At 35.1% G+C, this 12,116-nt stretch overlaps 2 long non-coding RNA genes across 3 annotated transcripts; one reads left to right on the top strand and one right to left on the bottom strand.

Annotated features, from left to right (window-relative positions):
- Positions 1 to 1,281: 1,281 nt before the first annotated feature.
- LOC117793371 lies at positions 1,282 to 2,312 on the bottom strand. Its single transcript, XR_004618255.1, has 4 exons — positions 2,169 to 2,312; positions 2,034 to 2,099; positions 1,565 to 1,728; positions 1,282 to 1,494 (listed from the first exon to the last, which is right to left on the bottom strand). It is a non-coding gene; the product is annotated as an uncharacterized LOC117793371 (long non-coding RNA).
- Positions 2,313 to 3,152: 840 nt separating this feature from the next.
- LOC117792987 lies at positions 3,153 to 4,161 on the top strand. 2 transcript variants are annotated; one of them, XR_004618203.1, is made up of 4 exons: positions 3,153 to 3,273; positions 3,360 to 3,413; positions 3,738 to 3,879; positions 3,949 to 4,161. It is a non-coding gene; the product is annotated as an uncharacterized LOC117792987 (long non-coding RNA). The 2 variants fall into 2 exon arrangements; XR_004618205.1 differs by lacking the exon at positions 3,360 to 3,413.
- Positions 4,162 to 12,116: the final 7,955 nt, after the last annotated feature.

The following is a 12,116-nucleotide window of genomic DNA, read 5'->3' as shown; positions in this document are numbered from 1 at the left end:
CTTCCATACCCCGCAGTTCCACACCTCAAGGAAAAGTTGTGGAATCCATGTGGAAGCGTCCCTAATCGATAGGCAAAACCTAGGGATATTGTATGAAAAACATTAAGGACTTTAACATTGTGCTGCCCTACAACCAAGGACAGAGGACTCCTCCCTAGGTATTCTTTAGCATAGTCCTCACAAAAAACGTTTGGGACTCCTCGTGATAAAAAATAAAAAGTGCAAATTTTTTGTTTTTATTTTTTTTATTATTTTTAATTTTAACTTTTAATACTTTGACGACGGATGTATATTTTATTAAATTTTTATTTGCTCTTGGCTTTTTATTGGAATGAAGCAAAGGGACTTTCAGAACTACAGGGTATGGACGCCATATATATGCAGCTTCACTTTATAAAGATCGAGCATAGTGAAAGTAATTTTGGGCTATGTTTGCCGGAGAGTTAGAGTTGTGCATAATATTCTGAATATCTTCCGTCGATTGAATCAATTGAAGCCTGTAAATTGTGGCAATAAAATTAAATTATGTTTTATTTCAGTACTGTTGAGAACCTTTTTAGAGCTTTTTAAATCGAGTTTGTATATTTTCCCAGTGAATTGAAGTTCCTATGGAGTTTCAAGACTTACAGTCCAGAAAGACAAGCTTATTTATTTGTTTATCTCACTCTATTTAGCGTTCAGGTTTTTTTTAATTTCCATATTATTGATTAAAGATATGTTTAAATAATACAATACTATTTGTAATACATTAGATTTTAAATTTTTATTTCATAATTAAATTAGTCTGAATTATTCGATACAATTCTTAACAAATATAATTTTACAAATTTTCGGGCTGTATTATATAAAATGAGCTCCACTGAATATTGTCACACATCGCTCGAAACTAAAAAGATGTTTGAATTTGAGCATCGGAAGCTATAACCTTCTACATGATATTGATGTAGGTCTGATCTTAAATCACTCAAATTTCCATTCGACGGTAGAGATCCAGAGTTTTGTTTGCATATATACGAAATACATAATAGGTGTATTCGACTTCATTATCTCTCGAATAGTTCAGAATACAAGGGTAATGTAGAAATCGTGCTTGAAGGATGTGCGAAAGTTGGATAGATGATGTCTTCTTTTCTGGGAGCGCTTCATAGACTTGCTTGTTGAAGAGTTCAACTTTCGTCAGAGATGATTTATGGAGATTTCTTGAGTACTATTGGATACATGAAGTCAAAAAGGTAGGTAGGTATTGACCGCGTTGGCTTCGTCGTTCTACGCTTCAGTTCACTTTGCGAGAAAGAATCTTTGAACTATGCACCTCACTTGAGGCCACCGTTAAGAAATCGGGATCAACTTAAGATGCAATTTGATTAAAATTTAAAAGATTCCCCGAATATTTTCAATCTTAATCAGACTGAAGTCTTGTTCGACCGCGACTTCTCATCGGTGACACCAAGTGAGAAGCTGAGTTCGAAAATTCTTGCTCTAAGCTGCATTCATCTATTTAAATAGGGAAAAAGAGCATTATTATCGGATATAACAAGTTTTATTTACGTATACTACAACTTACCATTTTTAAGTGCTCGGAAAAGTTAAGCACTCAAGTCGAATTGCTTCAAGAAAATTAAGATAAAAAATAATTTGGAAAGTATCCATCGAGAATTATTGACGTCGGATGATTTGGAAAATTAGCCCTCCTTTTTGTAATGACCACAATGAATGGATTTCAATTCCCTGCAATGACATAATTGTAACACTTTTAGTTTATATACGCGTTAAATTTATATCAGAGTCAAAGACATTTCAATTTATAGATTATTAATAGCTTTGCAGTTTTACAAAAATTGGTAAGTCACCTCCTTTTGACACACTCGATGACAGCCTCTGCTGTCATTCTACTTTTGCAGTGTTGAGACTGCCCAACACTAGTAGGATTAACAATACTATTTTTAACTATCAAAGATGGACGTGCAATATAAATTATCCCATCTCCGACACGTATATAATGCTGAAACATTACTTCGTATACAATGACTCACCTAGTATGATTCGCTGAAGATCTTATTAAATTTAATAAAAACATTATAACTGCTTTCCTTTGTTTTCTATTCGTAAGAAAATACACGAATTATAAATGGGATAATATAAAGTTTTTAACATTTTCGATGACTTACCACGAGGAATAACTATAAAAAAAAATAGCGATGTGACAACAGCTTCTTGTCATTTGAATATTTTTGAAATTTCACTGGATAAAATACTTTTCGAAGGCGTCACAGTCAAACAAAAAAAAACACATTTTGTTATTCACTAATAAAAGTTTCTAGCACATGTAGTTATAATATTTTAATTTTTTATGAAAAAGAAAATTAAAAAAATTTTAAACGATAAAAAAATTTAATTAATTACTGATATGTTCACTTTGATTTAAGAAATATACTAAAGATTTCCATTTGCTCCGCGGCTTATATATGGCAAAGTGAAGGCAAAATCATTGCCTACTTCAATTCGAAATTTCTTTAACATATCAACAAATTAATATAATGATAAAAATCAAAGCAACCATTCATTCGACTGTTATTAACAGCAACATAATAATGTTAAACAGGGCGAATTTGTTGGTCGAGCATGTTCGCCGAACACAAATAAACTTGTCATTTAAGAAGACGAACTTTGGTAACGAACATCATTTAAAAAAAAATCTAAACGCTTGTGCAATGAATCATGCAAACAGAAAAAATAAAATGTTTGCCTTGATGGCAATATATGTTTCATTAGGTGTCATCTTCCTGAATTTTCGCTTAACTTTATTTTGCTTAACTCGGACAACAAATTCGCATGTGGATGTCCTGTTTAACATTATTATGTTACTGTTAATAACAGTCGAATGAACGGTTGCTTTGATTTTTATCATTATATAAATTTATTGATATGTTAAAGAAATTTCGAATTGAAGTAGGCAATGATTTAGCCATCACTATGCACTATATAAGCCGCGGAGCAAATGGAAATATTTAGTATATTTCTTAAAATCAAAGTGAACATATCAGTAATTAATTAATTTTTTTTATCGTTTAAAATTTTTCAATTTTCTTTTTCATATAAAATGAAAATATTATAACCAAATGTGTTAGAAACGTTTATTCGTGAATTATAAAATGTGTTTTTTGTTTGACTGTGACGCCTTCGAAATGTTTTGATCCTGTAAAATTTCAAAATTATTCAAATGACAAGAAGCTGTTGTCACATCGCTATTTTTTTCTATAGTCATTCCTCGTGGTAGGTCATCGAAAATGTTATAAACTTTATATTATTCCATTTATAATTCGTGAATTTTCTTACGAATAAAAAACAAAACAATGCAGATGTCATATAATATTTTCATTAAATTTAATAAGATCTTCAGCGAATCATACTAGGTGAGTCATTGTATACGAAGTAATGTTTCAGCATTATATACGTGTCGGAGATGGAATAATTTATATAGCACGTCCTACTTTGATGGTTATAAATAGTATTGTTAATCCTACTAGTGTTGGGCAGTCTCAACACTGCAAGAGTAGAATGACAGCAGAGGCTGTCAACGAGTGTGTCAAAGGAGGTGACTTGCCAATTTTTATAAAACTGCAAAGCTATTAATAATCCATAAATTGTAATGTCTTTGACCCCGATATACATTTAAAGTGCATGTATGTAATATAACGCGAATATAAACTAAAAGTGTTACAATTATGTCATTGCAGGGAATTGAAATCCATTCAAGATTTTTTCCAAATCATCCGACGGCAAATAAATCTCGATGGATACTTTCCAAATTATATTTTATCTTAATTTTCTTGGAGCGATTCGACTTGTGTGCTTAACTTTTCCGAGCACCTAAAAATGGTAAGTTGTAGTATACGTAAATAAAACTTGTAATATCCGATTATAAGCTCTTTTTCCCTATTTAAATAGATGAATGCAGCTTAGAGCAAGAATTTTCGAACTCAGCTTCTCACTTGGTGTCACCGATGAGAAGTCGCGGTCAAACAAGACTTCAGTCTGATTAAGATTGAAAATATTCGGGGAATCTTTTAAATTTTAATCAAATTGCATCTTGAGTTGATCCCGATTTCTTAACGGTGGCCTCAAGTGAGGTGCATAGTTCAAAGATTCTTTCTCGCAAAGTGTGCTGAAGAAGAAGAAGAATGACGAAGCCAATGCGGTCAATACCTACCTACCTTTATTAACTTCATGTATTCAATAGTACTCAAGAAGTCTCCATACATTATCTCTGACGAAAGTTGACCTCTTCAAAAAGCAAGTCTATGAAGCGCTCCAAGAAAAGAAGACATCATCTATCCAACTTTCGCACATCCTTCAAGCACGATTTTTACATTACCCTTGTATTCTGAGCTGTTCGAGAGATAATGAAGTCGAATACACTTATTATGTATTTCGTATATATCCAAACAAAACTCTGGATCTCTACCGTCGAATGGAAAATTGGGTGATTTAAGATCAGACCTACATCAATATCATGAAGTTTATAGCTTCCGATGCTCACATTCAAAAAATATCTTTATTTCGAAGAACTCGTTTTTATACAATACAGTCAGAAAATTTGTAAAATTATATTTGTTAAGAATTGTATCGAGTAATTCAGACTGATTTGATTATAAAATTAAAGTTAAATATGTAATTTATTACAAATAGTATTGTTCTATTTAATTAAATCTTAAAGCAATAATATGAAAATTGAAAAACCTAAACACTAAATAAAGTCGGAAAATAAATAAAAGAGCTGGTGTCTTCTTTAGTGTTGAAACTGATTTCAGTTCACTCGAAAATATGCATAAGCTAGCATCAAATTTAAATTTATTTTAAAATTTATGTAATAAAAATAGTTGATCTTACTATATTTTTAAAGCTGATGGGCAAGTAACGCAATGAAAAATACATAACAGATTTGGATTATAACTTATTTACTTTTGAAACTATTGGTTTTTCATGCTACCCTCATCAGCTAGTTGAATATATAAATGAAGCAGAAAATTAAGTATTCAAAGAGCAAGAGCAAGGACACAGATGTCCGAACCCCAATTAAGGAATGTGAACAAATGTCACGCTGAATTACAGGCCAAGCTAATGCCAGAAAACTGAATCTCAAATTGAAGTTGAGAAGTTGCAGTTGTCGTTGAAGTGGAAGCTGGAAGCAGAAGCTGAAAGCTGAAACTAAAGCTGATGCCAGCTAACTGAAATGTAGCTAAAAACAAGTGGACGGCTACAGTCGAGCACGCTCGACAGCATAATACCCTGTGCCCAGGTACTCTGTACTGAAACTTGATTTTCGACCGATTGTTCCTATGGCAGCTGTATGCTATAGAAAACCGATCTGTACCAAATTTGGTCAGGTTAAATAACACCAACTTAAATGCATATTCTATAAATTTTGGTTGGTATATCTCAAAAAACAAAAAACTTTACACACTTAAACTTGGTTTTTGACTGCGCGTCTCTATGGCTGCTATATGATATAGTGGTCCGATATGGACCAAATTTGGCCAGGATGTATAGTACCAGCCCAGCTATATATTGTGTCAGATTGGTCGAGATATCTCAACAAATAAAGAAGTTTTTCATACTTAAACTTCATTTTCGATGTATCGTTTCTATGGCAGCTATATGATATAGAGGTCCGATCCAAAAAAAAAGCAAACTTGATCTGCGTACGGTAACCAAGAAACCTACTCACCAATTTTGAAGTCTCTAGCTCTTATAGTCTCTGAGATCAACGGAAAGACAGACGGACAGACGGACGGACAGACGGACATGGCTCAATCGACTCGGCTGTTGATCCTGATCCAGAATATATACTTTGGGGGGTCTGCCACGCCCCCTTCTGCCTTACATACATTCTGCCAAGCACATTATACCCTTTTTACTCCATTTTCAATGGGCTTAGGGTATAAAAATAGAGGGAAAAAAGAAAAGAAAACTTGCTGCAAGTATGTATATATAGTTATATATATGCTCTACTTGTATATTTGTGCATATGTGTATACATAATATATATTACGTATACGTAAACGTTATTTAAAGTGTAATAAATTTTGGCATAGCCAGTCCGCTCTTTGCCACGTTCACTGACATTCGCATCTGTCTGACTGTGACTGTGTGTGTGCCTGTGTGTGTGTGTGAATGTGTGTGTGTGTATGAGTGTGTTTGGTCCATGTTAACACTCTTGTGTCCATGCATTTGCTTGTATGCAGGCAGCGCACAGCATTTACCATTAACATGGCGCACAGTTGGACTTTTTCCGCACCCCTGTCAAGATGCACCTCTCTATCTCAGTTGATGCCAATGTTCCCCTTGGCCAATTTCTAAATGCAACTGGTAAAAATAGAACGAATTTCATTTTACACAGTTGCCCCAACTGTGACCGTCAATGTCGATTAAGAGTTTTAACGGCCAGAAAACTGAATGACCACAAATCTAGGGGTACAGCATTTTCATGCTGATTCTCATGCCAGTCGTGTCCCATGTCCTGTGTGTCCATTTCCTTTACTGTTGGCTGGCATCCTTAACGAGCGTTGGCTGCATTAAAATTAAACTTTAATTTCCTTTGCCACAAAATGCAAAATCTGCCAACTAACCAACCAACTGTTCAGATCAAATCAAAACAATACTTCAGCTACCCACCCTACCCGTTTTGATACCCCTAATGTTACGTGATATGCGTGTGTGAGTGTTGACATGACATCACACCAAAGCGACTACACTTTATAGTTTTTGAGTAAGTATACAACAATATGAGCGAGCAAGTGCATAAATGAATGACTCGACACTCCACTCCATGACAAACACACAGACCAACAGAAAGAGATAGAGACAGAGAATGAGAGGAAGATACAGATAGACTGAGGATTCTGAGCCACTAACAGTTCGCATGTACATGGCACGTGCCCGGTGTGTCTCCACTGCCAAAGTAGAGACAAAGAGCAATGAGACACGATGACTTCAAGAGCTCATTCACTTATACACTACATTAAGTGGGATATTAACAACTTTAATTGCAGCTTGTATCAGCTATGAAAATTGTTATTAATCTATGCGTTGTGCATTTATTACTAAATCACTAATAGGCTATTTCCACGACCACTCACATTTGCCACATTTGCTCACATTTGAATGTGCCTCATATTTGGCACATTGTGAAACTGTTAAGACACTTAAAGCAAAACAGCTGTTCGGCTTCTGTGCACAAATTATAAAAAGCAGACAATGACAACATTTTATTATTTATTATGATATTATAATTGGCGCAAATTTAATGCCTACCGATTTTATTGATGAAAACAGCTGGTTAAGGTGATAATTGCTTTTTTTAAGAGTTTATCAATAAACATCGCGTGTTCGATAAAAAAATACTGAAATTCACAGGGTCGAATGACAAAAAAATTGGCTCATTCATTATGAATGAGCCAAAATGATCATTCGGATTTTGTACTGAAATGAAGTCCACATTTCGGCCAAATGATGAAAATGGCGTCGAATGAGCCAAATGTGCTGTCGTGGAAATAGGCTATAAAACAGGATGTTTCATTTCAATAATTCATTAAATAAATGTCTTATTTTAATATTTACTTGATTTCGTATCATAAATAGTTCTCCAACATGTTTCTTCAATCTAATAATCATCTAATAATCATACATAATATACAATAGTTCTTTAACATGTTTCATTTCATTGTTCCACTTGAAAAACCAAACTTTTCGTGTATTTATACGTCAAATACATTTGCTTTGCCTGTTTCATTCCATCGTTGGGCTAGAAAAACTGATGATTGCCATTTATGTTTAACATTTAGTACATTTCTGTAACAAATAACATCAGCATGTTCTCTCGCATGTTCTATTCCATCGTTCCATTAAAAACTTCAGCTGTTACTAAATTTTTAACACTGTGCGACCTGAAAGATGTTTACTTATAATAAATTTTTAGTTTTTTCATTACGTTCCAAATCATTACTTTTCAATCAGAATATAAACTAAATTGACACCACTTTTAAATAAAAAATAAATATCCAACATGTTCAATTTCATTGGTATCGCTAGGTAATCAGTTAGTTGAATCAACGTTTACCCACCCTAAAGATGGTCTCTTAAATGTTTCATTTTACCCTTCCGTTATCAAAGTCCCCATTCGCTAATATATCCATTGAAATATGTTTAAACAGGACATAAATCGAATGATTTGAGTAAAACTTGGCTAACTGAAAGGCACTTAAGAGCATTTCCGCTTCGTCTGGCCAAGTGTATTGCTATTTTTTGGGGTCCTTTTATTTACAGAATTTTGCTTATTTTTTGGCTCTTTTTGTTTCTTTTCGTGTTGCATCGTTACTTGGCTTTAGCAGTGTTTTAGTGCCCGCTTGATGCTCATATGCTTTATTATACTTGTACTTAGCTACATATGCGATGGTTTTTACGGTTTCTACGTGTGTCTTTAACGGTAGCTACAGCAACGTCATTTCTACGCCTTCCCCGTTACAAAGGCGTCACCCTAACAGGGATCCCAAAAAATAAACATATGCAATTTTACCCTCAAAGATTTCTATAGTTACATGTTTATTTGATGGGATTTGGCAATGGGGTTAAGTTGGCTCAAAAAAGTAAGTAGCATTTTATTTTACGAAGCCATTGCGATAAATGAGGTTAAGTTGCTATAAGTTAGGTTAGGTTAACGAATGCTTAAGGCTAGTTAAAGTGCAAAAATATTGTCACATATGTGGGATTAATAGCAAAAATATTTTGAAAGGTAATATGGCCCCTTGAAAAGGCTGTGCCACTGTTAAACCACACACACATAGACACACACACAATTATGCATGCAAACTCTCAGATGATAACATTATAACAACATTACATGAAAAAAAAAAAGAAAAAGTAAAATATAATATTATTCTTGACGTGATTTTAACTTGATGCCTTGGGCAAGAGCACTCTCTGACTGACAGAAAAAGGGAGAAAGAGAGAGAGGGAGATGGAGAGTGGCTGTGTGAGTGAGACGGCTGCAGTGACAGTTACACGCATACTTCAATTAGCACATAATTTACTTTGCGGCTCATCAGAGTTCATTAGAGCGTCAATTGAAGCGCTTTTAGTTGAAGCCATAAAACCCAAACCCAAAGGTGTGTCGACTGACTGACTGACTGACTGACTGAGTATGTGTGTATGTGGTCTCTCCGTGAGTGTGTGTGTGTGTGTGTGAATGTGTAGAATCTAAGTGCTTAGTTGCCAGTTGAAAATGTTGACTTCTTCTCTTTGCTCCTTTAGTACTTAGTTAAAGAACTACTTTAATTTACTTCTTTCGTTTGGAAATTCTCTTTAACTGCCTCTCAATATTCTCTCTCTCTCTCTATCTTCTCTCTCTGTATTTTCTGCATTGCCAACTCACTCAATTATTTTGCAGTTTTTGCGGTTTTCGTTAGCTAATTAAAACCAAAACAAATGCAATTGTCACCGCTGGCAAAAATGCACAAACTGTCAACGCCACACAGAATATAAATACAATATCTATGTATGTGTGTGTGTCTGTGTGTCTGTGTTTGTGGGTGGCTGTCATTGCTTAGCCATTGCAGCAACCGCAAAACAATAAGCAAGGACAATGCAAATGAAGTGGGCAGCGAGTTTCGGAACTGTGAGCTGCGGGGGAGGAACATTAAGAACAAAAAATGGCAAGTGGACTCAACAGTCGAGCACGCTCGACAGTAGGATACCCTGTGCCCAGGTACTCTGTACTAAAAGTTGATTTTCGACTGATTGTTCCTATGGCAGCTATATGATATAGGAAACCGATCTGTACCAAATTTGGTCATTATAAATAACACCAACTTAAATGCATATTCTAAAAATTTTGGTTGGTATATCTCAAAAAACAAAAAACTTTACATACTAAAACTTGGTTTTCGACTGTGCGTCTCTATGGCAGCTATATGATATAGTGGTTCGATTTGCACTAAATTTGGCCAGGATGTATAGTACCAGCCCAGCTGTATATTGTGTGAGATTGGTCGAGATATCTCTGAAAATGAAGAAGTTTTTCATACTAAAACTTCATTTTCGATGTATCGCTTCTATGGCAGCTATATGATATAGTGGTCCGATCCAAAAATAAAAACAAACTTGATCTGCCTTTGGTATCCAGGAACCTACATACCAATCTCTAGCTATTATAGTCTCTGAGATCGACGCATTCAAACAGACGGAAAGACAGACGGACAGACAGACAGACATATCTCAATCGACCCGGCTGTTGATCCTGATCAAGAATTTTATACTTTGGGGGGTCTGCCACGCCCCCTTCTGCCTGCTACATACATTCTGTCAAACATATTATACACTTTTTTGACCATTTTCAATAGAAAAGACTTTTTATTCAAGTGTGCTCGACTGTCAGACACTTGCTTTCGAGCCGGTTCGGCCTGCTGATAGTTCCGAAGCGGCTGTGCGAGGTTCGGTTCGAAACCGGTTTTCAATCATGTTTAACACAAACTTATAATACTTTCATTTTCATTTCAGTACCGAGTATAAACAGAGGTACAACTGCAAAACAGACAATGAATGTCAGCAGCGAAAGGAACGAGAAAGACAGTGCGAGAGGGAGAACAAGGACTTCACTTTGACCCAGCAACTAGCCTCCTCTTTCTTCCTTCTCCCTTTACCCTTCTCCTTTCCTCTACACCTGCCGCTTCATCCATTTATTGTTGTTGTTATTCGTTTGTTCGTCTGCTTTGTCGTGTGTTTTGTTTATTTTGTAACATATTCCCCGCTGCGTGATGTGGTTTTTACTTTTAACCCATCGTTGTTGTTGTTGTTACTATTGTTGATGTTCTTAATGTTGTTGTTGCACTTATATCACAGCCAGACAAAGAGCCATGGTACGGCCAGAGCACAGATAGATACTTCTAATTGCTTGCGGGCTGTTCAATAAGTTTCAATGACTAAAGCTTCAATTTAAAAGGCCGAAAGGAGCAATTAATCTTCAAATTAAGCCGAAAAAGTAAGTCAAAAAATCAGAAAAAAAAAAGGATTTACAATGAAAGGTTCGAAATAATTGCTTTTGATTCATTTATTTTATATTTTGGATTTTAAAACTACAAGAAAGTAAAGCAAAAAATCAGCAGGAGATAGTTGCTGTTGTAAAGCGCCGCAGAGATTTTATAAACCTTAAAAAAAAAAGGATTTACAATGAAAGGTTCGAAAAAATTGCTTTTTATTCATTTATTTTATATTTTGGATTTTAAAACCACAAGAAATTGATTCCACATGGCTATAAATTCAGAAATATTTTACATTTTCAATTGTTACAGATAAACAAACACACAAAATATATATTTTTATAAGGTCGAAAATTGCCTCCGTTTGTATGTTACATACACTCACAAAAAATTATTTAAGAATAGCTTTTTTTGGACTGGTTTTCACAATGCTTTCAAAATTTGCATTCTATATGAAAACATGCATATTGGTTTCAATAGGTCTTCAATTGGAATAATATCTTGCATTATTGGGCTCTAAACTGACAAAGCTGCCCTTTTGCAAACTTTGGAGCCAAGGCAAACATCGAGTTGGCATATGAAACCAACACTTGGCAATGGCTATTGTGCAACTATTGTTTGAATACAAGTGTTGTCTGTCGCACCCGCAAGCCTCCCTCCCGCTGACCTCACGACCCTTGCAGTCCTCTCAGCCCCATGCTGTTCTGCTGGGGTGCCTACACCCCCCAACCCCCCGCAAAGACTGTCCTCATCAGACAAACAAACCGTGTGCGGGTGCATGGAAAACTAATGTCATAGTCACGCCGCATGACGTTGACAACAATAAGGTTGATGATGTTTCGTGGAGCGGAGAATGCAGAGAAGACGAACAGCTGGTGGTACTGGAGGCTAAGATACATATATGTGTGTAGGTGTAGGTATAGGTGGCAATACCAAAGTACAGTGGTGCTATAAAATCCCAAGAGAGCATTATTTGTTGCCAAAACCTAACCGATTTTCTTGCCGTTATATGATTATGATCATTATTTGGCCTCTTGTTTGATTCTGAAAAATCGAAATATACAAATTTTTTTTAAAACATTT

This window comes from Drosophila innubila, chromosome X (genome assembly GCF_004354385.1).
Source record: "Drosophila innubila isolate TH190305 chromosome X, UK_Dinn_1.0, whole genome shotgun sequence".
Classification (NCBI taxonomy): Eukaryota; Metazoa; Arthropoda; class Insecta; order Diptera; family Drosophilidae; genus Drosophila; species Drosophila innubila.
The sequence above is the reverse complement of the archived record's forward strand: the minus strand, read 5'-3'. Positions and strand labels throughout refer to the sequence as shown.